Here is an 8,825-nt window from a genome sequence, read left to right on the forward strand (position 1 = left end):
AAGTATTCTGAATATCCACATTGGTGGTCATTTACTATAGGTAATTCATCAAGATCTTCTTGTTTTCTAGTTGTAAAACTCACATCCCTAACTTGTTTCTTTGTCGATTCCCTTACATATTACCCTTTTAAATCTTGTCCATCAATCTTTCTCTATGTTTGGCGGAGTTAAAAGATTCTAACTTGTCTTTGTCAGTATTCCATAATTCAACATGATGCCAAATGACAATAATTTACTTGTTGAACCCTATGTTGATGCATTCCACTTAGGAACTTGTTAGAACACAATAGGAAGTTCCAACGAGTTCTTAGTGTTGAACCCTTTGCTTCACTCACATCATTAATTTATGGGTGCCTTCCTTGGATTCTCACCCAAACCAAAAGAAAGACTTCAACAAGCTCTAAGTGGATTAATCCCCTATTCTTTTCAATAAGACTAGGGACTCAACAAGAGCTTTGAAACAACTCACCAAGTACCTGAGTGAGGACTATTAGAATTATTGCAAAAGATAACACTACTTGGAGCTTGGTGAAATGTTTTAAAATATTTCACTGAATTCAGAGTCTCCCCCTTGGAAGATTACCAAATTGTCACATCAAATAGAGCTCAAAAGCTCGACAAGGTGCATAAGATATTACAACAAGTGTCAGGGGCTACAAAAATTGAGGTCAAATTAAAAATAACCTAAATCACATGTGCAAAAGATATGTCCCTAGGACATCATGGGGAAGGGGCCAAATACTAAGCATGTAATAGTAAAAAAATAAGGGATGCAAAGGACTTAGGATGAATCACAGGTTATAGTTACTAGCTGAAATGAAAGCAATAGGATATGGGGTCAGTTTCAAATGACAAAAGACCCATGAGGAAATAACTTAAGCCAAAGATGACCTGGGAAACAAGTCACTAATAAAAATATAAAAATCGCCAAAGGTAAATTTGAAAGTGCTTTAAAAACAAGGCAAGGTTTAAAACCTAACCATAAGGCATTTGCAAAAGCTTTTGTTGGGACATATCTATGAGTCTTGGTCAGATTTTCACTTATGCACTAAAAAATTTATTTTGAATTCAAAGGTGCTAATAGTGTCTTTGGCTAGGGATGTGTGCCCCTTGTGGGTATATCAAGGATTTAGATCTTTAGTGGATCAGACTTGATCCTTTGTCTAGTAGGCTCCTTACAATAAAAAAAAAATCAAATCCATTCTTTAGTTGGCGGCCTTGGGCCACCAAAGTGAAAAACCAAAACTTGCCTTTATCAAACATCTAATTCTGATCACATATAAGTAGCACCAACATGTAGCTATCACTGACAAACATATGATTAAACACAAACCCACTAACTTTTTTCAAAACAACATTATAGTCATCATCATTAGTGTTTTCTCCATAATTATGCATTGTGTAATCAGGACAAAGTTGAACATATTCATTTTCATATGGTACACACTCATCACATCCATCAAAAAAAACAAATTCATACTCAATGGGGTATTCTTTACTATCTATCGCAGTGCCACTCTCTATGACATGATCAGCTAATTGAAGAAAATTATAATACTCATAATATGACATACAACTAGCCTCATCATACTTATCCTCACCATAAGTTTGCAGATAATAAATGCATTCATCAATGAGGTATTGTTGAAAAATAGGGCCGGGACTATCAAATGTATCAAAAGAAAAAAACTCATATGCAAGTCCACCTTGTATTTGCATCATATCACACTTGCAAGAATATATACTTGAAATTTTGGAATCAACCACTTCATTTCACATTTCAATATCTTGTAAGCACAAACTATATGTATCATCAACATTCACATCACATATAAATACATCTCATTATGGTTTTAATATGTAATCTGCCTTTACCTCTACATCATAAGATATATCCTCATGAATCACTTCAAAAATTGACTCATATAAATTTGAGAATACCTTGTCACACGTCCTAATGAAAATCACCCTCCTCATGGACCCTTCTTTGTTCAACGTTGCTATCACGAATAACTTCATGAATTGCATTGGTTTCCATATATTCAAACAATATTCTTATGTCATACTGCAACATCCATGTTTTCAAATTCATAACTATGATCCATTTTAATAATATCAAAGTCAACAAAGAAATATCAATATTCTAAATCACTCACTATAAAGGGGAAATTTTGATTTGGCTATTTGCAATATAGAAGGGATAAATCACCAAATCAATTTTCACTTAGGAAAATTTTACATTCAAAAGAGGGAAGGGAATCCACTAGATTTGGTCAAAAAATAGATAAGGATTGAATACTAAGTGGATTGGATTGATTTTTTGTGGGTTTTCCTCTCTATTGTAAGTTGAAATTCTGAAATAGGATAAAGTGTTGAAAAATAAAGATAAAATTGAGAAAACAGTGAGCTATAGATGTGGGATAGAACTGAGCACTAGGAATTCAATAGTATAAGCCGAGTCAGATCTGACCCTCAAAAAAGCTCCTAAAAATCTAGGACTAGGAGGCGGCACCATGGTCCTTCAAACTTTTTGCCCATTGAAAAGGGTTGATTTGTCTCTGTGAATGAAGCTTATTCTAAAGAGTACAACTCTGCACCTATTTCCTGCACACAAAAAGAAGGGGAAAAATGTTGGGAATAGGGATTTGCCTAAGTCAAACCTCAGTTTGGAATCAACCTTGAATGAAATATTGTAAATAATTGAAATAAATCATGGAAAGATATACCTTAGATCTACAATGAGTGATGATGATTCTTTTCTTATTGAATGTAATCACATATGTTGTATGAAAATGGGATGAACATGACAAAACCCTAGTCACACACATGCTTGCAAATGAATGATGTAATGTTGCTCCACAATTTAAATAGATGAAGAATATGTAGCCTTGAAGACCTTTAGAAATGCTTGATGATAAATGCTTGATTTCTTGAATGTAGTTCTCCCACTTATCCCTTGTATCCACCTTATGCCTTCTTTTCCAAATGAGAGGGTAGACCTTATATACTTGCCTGTCGTCAAAAATATTAATTTTCTAACATAGGCCAACATGGAGCAAGGTTTCTAGCTAAAATTTGAGATGGGTCAAGGGGTTCAAGTTAGGGCCCACCTAAGGAGGACCATGGTGTGGCATCATGGTCCCAGTGAGGACCAAGGCACCATGCCCCAGTCCTATCCCATATTTGGGCCAAGGTTAAAGTGCAATGCAAGGTGGAATGATATAATATGAACATTGTTGCATGGTAGAGGCATAAATAGGTCCAGAACAAGTGTGAGGATGAGAACACTAAGGTGAGGGCCCCAAATATGGTCAAAATTGCAAAGGGGTGCAATTTTAGGATGCGCTATATAGCCCCCACTTTAGTGGGAGTATGATCTTACACAAATACTCATGGTAAAGTAGAAGAAGAGGAATGGAGGAGATGAGGAATGTAGAGTAAGATCACAAGGAGTATAAGATATCGCTAATTTTGAGGAACCAAGACACCAATCTTAGGATCTTAACCTGATCTAACATATGCAAGGGCACACAAAACAAGACAAAAATAAAAGACAAACAAAGACAAAAGACAAACAAAGGAAAAAAACAAAAAATGCTAAGAACCAAAAACAAGACCTCAAGTCAACTAGCGAAAGAGACCTCCATATAAAAATGTCTCAACAACTAATATCATTCTTGAAAAATGCCATCTCACAAACATAAGTGGTCACATACAAGAGAAAATCAAGCATCATCCATGAACTATCAATAGAAAAGATATGAGTTCATGAGAAGAAGGAGAAAGAAAGCTTGAATATGACCTAGATGTGTTTATCGAGGTGATCTATGAGAAGAATGATAAAAGAGAGAGAGAGAGAGAGGATAATATAGATACCTTCCCCCTAGATGTTTTCATCTAGGTGATCCATGTTGGAGAGGAGAGTAGGAATAGTCTAGCCCTATTCTACTAGTTCCACTCATCCTCATGCGTGTGTGCAAGTGATGTCTGGTTTCAAGTGTATAGAACCTCATATAAGAGTTTGTTTCCTCTAGTTTCAAGTGTACTTAAACCTATGTAAGACATGTAGTGTAAATGAAAATGCCTAGGGGCGAATGTGTGTGCAAATGCCAAGGGACAAATGTGTAAATGTCAAGGGGCAAATTCTTCAACTTTGGGAACATATCGTTTAAGAGTTTAGCTCTAATTTTGAGAATGTATAACCCCAATTGAAATAGATACATGCCTGGTTTTGAGGACATCACGTGTAAGAGTTTTTCTCTATTTTTCAGTGATGTGTAACCCCATCTAAGACATATATCAAATGTTGTGTCTGGTTTCAGGCATAAAGCATCTCGTGTAAGATTTTTTCTCTAGTTTTGAGAATGAACACCTCGTTTAAGACATGCAAAAGTGATATGCAAAAATATAGTACAATATGGTACAAAGGGAGTGATATGGGTGTCCCCCCCTTAAGATGTCAACATAGCCCTATGTTTATGTCTTAAGGAAGGTAGAAACAAGGATACCTAACCTTCAACAACAAGGAGATATCCTTTAGGCAACAATGTCATAAATCCAAGCTAAAGAGGGAGTAATCTTATAAGCAAGGATAAGATAGTTGACAAAGAGATATCTTGCTCAAGTGTAAAGGAGATCCTTGGAGGAGAAGAGATATTTTCTTAAAATACATCTACATCCAATAGGAACTATCTTGAACAAACATAACATCTTCTACCAAAAAAATGGAAGGGGAAAAAGAATTCATACCTTCCTCCTATTGCTAGGTGAAAGGGATTCTTGATGAAGGATGGTGCACTTTTGAACAAATGTGAGGTGGTAAGTTTATGATTAATGTAAATTGCCAAGTGAAGAAGAGGTTGTATAAAAGGACTTACACCTCTTGTATAAGAGATAATTATTGAGCAAACAACAACTGCATATAAGGAATGACATCAAATGATATGCAAACACAAGTCAATAAAGAAAAAGTGGATCCTTAAAGAGGGAGAGAGAAATGAACAATTTCCCCCCCAAGGGTAAGGACTGTTGGTGCCCAAAAATAGGTTTACACTAATACAAGGCAAAGACAAAGTTGTTTTCTTCTAAAATATCTATGGAAAGCCACTTCCAACTATTAATATTCTTCAAAATTGGACCAACAATAGCAAGAATGCGAGATCCTTCTGCACTTTAGGCTTTGCAAAACCAGGGAGGGTGATCCCCATGCCAATTGTGATTTCTACGCCACACACAAATTATACATGAAACACAACAGATAATACCATATAAAGACTCAACAATAAGGGAAAATACTTCGGAATGGAAAATTCCTCAGTGATCGTCATCCAGTTTGGAACATGAGATGATTAAAACACATGATAATATTTGTGTAAATGAAAATATTCAGATATTAAACAAGTTATAGCAAATCAATGGTGATTTCAAACAGTAAATCAATACCAAGGCATTCACTTAGCTATGATCAGTGCCTTATTCATTAGGTACATGAATTCTTACTAAATTAAACTATATTTTTGACAGAATTTATCTATTAGCATATAACCTAAGATAATATTTTTCTTGTAATACATCATATTTGCAATCCCAAACTAGAACTATTTATCAAAATCCCTGCAAATGTCCCTATCACTCTACAATTTTATTCAAGCATTTAATTAGCCCCTTAGACCAAAGCATGAACAAAATATGCATACACCACAACAGTGCAATGAATGATAAAAAGAATCCTCAATAATATGCATTCAAAACATGATAGAATAATACACTAGAGAAAAGTGGGTTTAAATTATATATTTATTGAATAATTTGGTTGTCTCTGTAAGAATACAATTCATACATAACTCCTTCAAGAACCTACAAAATTACAGACACAAGACTCTTTCTATTTTGCTTTATAAAATAACCTTTTACAACCTTTTGTTTCACCTAGACCTTGCTATTTGTAAACATAAATTTGGAACACTCAAGGGACCAAAAATCTGAACCCCGTCTCATAGCCCTGAATTCCCTTTTATAAAAAAAAAGGGAGAAAACAAGCTTCGGGCTAGAGGAGACACCTGTCATCTCAGAATGATTACACATAACTGCATTATGTTATACAAACATTCATCCTCAAACTCACTTATGTAGGATCAAAGTATGCAGTAACCTTCTTTAAAACTCACGATGAAAATTAACATCATTTCTGTTACACAGGTTCAAAAATATTTGCCACTAGAAGACAAAAATAGTTATGCAAATTGTTTATAACCTTTATTCATCATTCAGATACATGCTACTCCATGCACTATGGTCTTTATCGGATGGCCAATTGAAATTCATGACTTCATCAGCTTTTGCCCTATATGAAATATATTTAACAACTACTTGGTTTGCCCCTCCTTCAAAAGTTTTAAAAAATAATCCTGAAACAATTATTTTATCCATGCTATCCTTTAGAATATCCATATTTAGTCCTTCACATATCGTTTCTACTTGGGTATTGATGACTCTTTCTGCCTCTTCCTTCCAAAATTGTAAAGGCTTTACTGCTCATTCTCTATCTTCAATATCTGGCAAAAGAGTTTGTTCCAATTCACTGAAACTCTTCATCAATTCCCTTACCTTTCTTTCTATATTCTCTGGCTAAATTTGGGCTTCCTGCATTGATTTTACCAACAAATATGTTGGTTGGAGTGTATGCGGTCGCTCGGCATGAAATTTAGAGGCCATGGACATCATTCTGAGCTCATTTCCTCTTTGCAACCATTTTTTAAGTAGAGGAATTAACACTTCTTTATCATCATTAAATTTTTGAATAGAATAGAAAAGCAAAGAATATAAGGCATGGTAACTATTTAACCTACTATCAACTTTCTCATTCAAATGAGTTAGCACTGAGATAACTATATCCTTTTCTTGTCCAGTTGATTGATTTTCTAATTCTTTCAGCTTATTTTCTAATTCAATAATCTTTTCTAAAAGCTGAGACTCATTTGATTCAGTTGATCTTGTAGTATCAAGCTCATCATCATCATAGGGGACTAATGACATACTAGGGATATCAACAATTATATCAATTTGAATTTCTTCTCCTCCCTGGACCATAGGTGGCAGCCTAGAAGTTGATGGCTTGAATGGCCCTGTAAGTGCAGGATAGGAAACCTTTATTTTTCCTTGCTCAAGGAGTTCCACTCTTGTCTGCAACTCCACACACATTTTTTGAGATTCCATTATAATCATTAAAAATCTTGTCAAACTTTCTTATCATCTTCGCCTTCTCTAAAGATTCTCTTTTTGCACTCTCATGTGCCAATTTAGCAACATCAACATTTGACTTTGTAGTGTCTACACTTGATGTGTCAGATGCTTTTTTATAATTAAGCTTCCTCTCAAATTGGGATTTAAATTGCTAATGTTAGGCTTCCTAGGTCCTTCCTCTAGTGCCCAGATTGCCAAGGTTGCATAATCATCTACAAAATTTGATCCTTTTAATGCTAACCTTTCTTCTTCTTCTGAATTGAAAGGATGCCCTTTTGACTTTCTAATTGTATCAAATGCCACTGCATCTGCTATGTCCCATTCTAGAAAGATCAAGACTCTAGCCTAACTTATAATCTTCCTTCCCTCATTAGCAGTGATTTCCTTAAATTCTTCCCTCATCTCATTCTCTAATTCTTCTTGGTTCTATTGATCTGATATGTCTAGCCTTTGGGCCTTCTTTTCAGTAATTCTTCTTTTGTACTCCTCAACCTTCATCTTCCATACTAATTGCCGAAAGGTTGGGCTTCTCACAAAAGCATCATCTTTAAGGAACTTATCACATGCCTCCTTTGTTGCATCTTTGAAGGCTTTACCCTGGATATCTAAAGGAGTGATATGCAACTCCAAATTAGGAGGCAAGATAGGAACAATGAACTGCATTTTTACACTTGTTGCAATGAACACATCTTCCTCCACGTGTTCTTCACCATGTCTTACTAGTGAAAAAGATACAGCTAATGGCAAAGGACTTCTATCAGAATCTTCAAGATCAATGATCTTGATTCCTTGAAGAGGTTTAATTTGTACCTTAGGGAAAGGCTCTGCACTCATCATCTTCTTACCCTTTCTCCTTATTAATCTTCCACTATCATTGCTACTATCCTCTTCATCACTCATTTCTTGTCTTTCTCTTTTGTGAGAAGATTATTGAATAGGCCTCCTTGCTACCATGCCACCTGCTCTTTGAGATAAAGGAGGTTGTGATATTTATTGTTCTCATCCATGAAATTGTTTAAGTTTGGCTATCTTCTCTTTTAAAATATTTTTCAACTCGTAAGAAATTTTCATAACAAAATTGATCTTGGCATAGAATGGGGAAAACTCCTTTAATGGGTCATATTTTGGATCCCTCTTTTGGATAGCAACCCATAATTTTCTGAAGATTATCAACTTCTTTTTTCTCCATTCCTGGGTCATGGAATCAAATTAATTCCTGATTAAGTCCTCAAGAAATTTATGCTCATGTGGCAATAGACTTCCTTTTATTCTTGTTCTAAAAGTATTGTAGAATCCCTCAGGATCACTATGTCTATCTATACTTACCCCCAAATGATATAGAGAAAAGAATTTATCAAAGTTCCCATATCCTCCCTTCAGAATTACAAAGTAAGGGATAATAGTGCAATCTGGGAAAATTGTTCCTTTTCCCTTTCCTTTTAAATCTTTATCCTCAATGCATCCTATTTACCACATCACCTCAACAAAACCCATTCTCAGAGGAAAGTTGAGGGGAAGTACATATGGCTGTCCGGAGAAACTGTAAATTCTGATAATAGTACTTATAGAGTAAGGGATAAAAT

Source organism: Cryptomeria japonica, chromosome 4 (assembly GCF_030272615.1).
Source record: "Cryptomeria japonica chromosome 4, Sugi_1.0, whole genome shotgun sequence".
Lineage (NCBI taxonomy): Eukaryota > Viridiplantae > Streptophyta > Pinopsida > Cupressales > Cupressaceae > Cryptomeria > Cryptomeria japonica.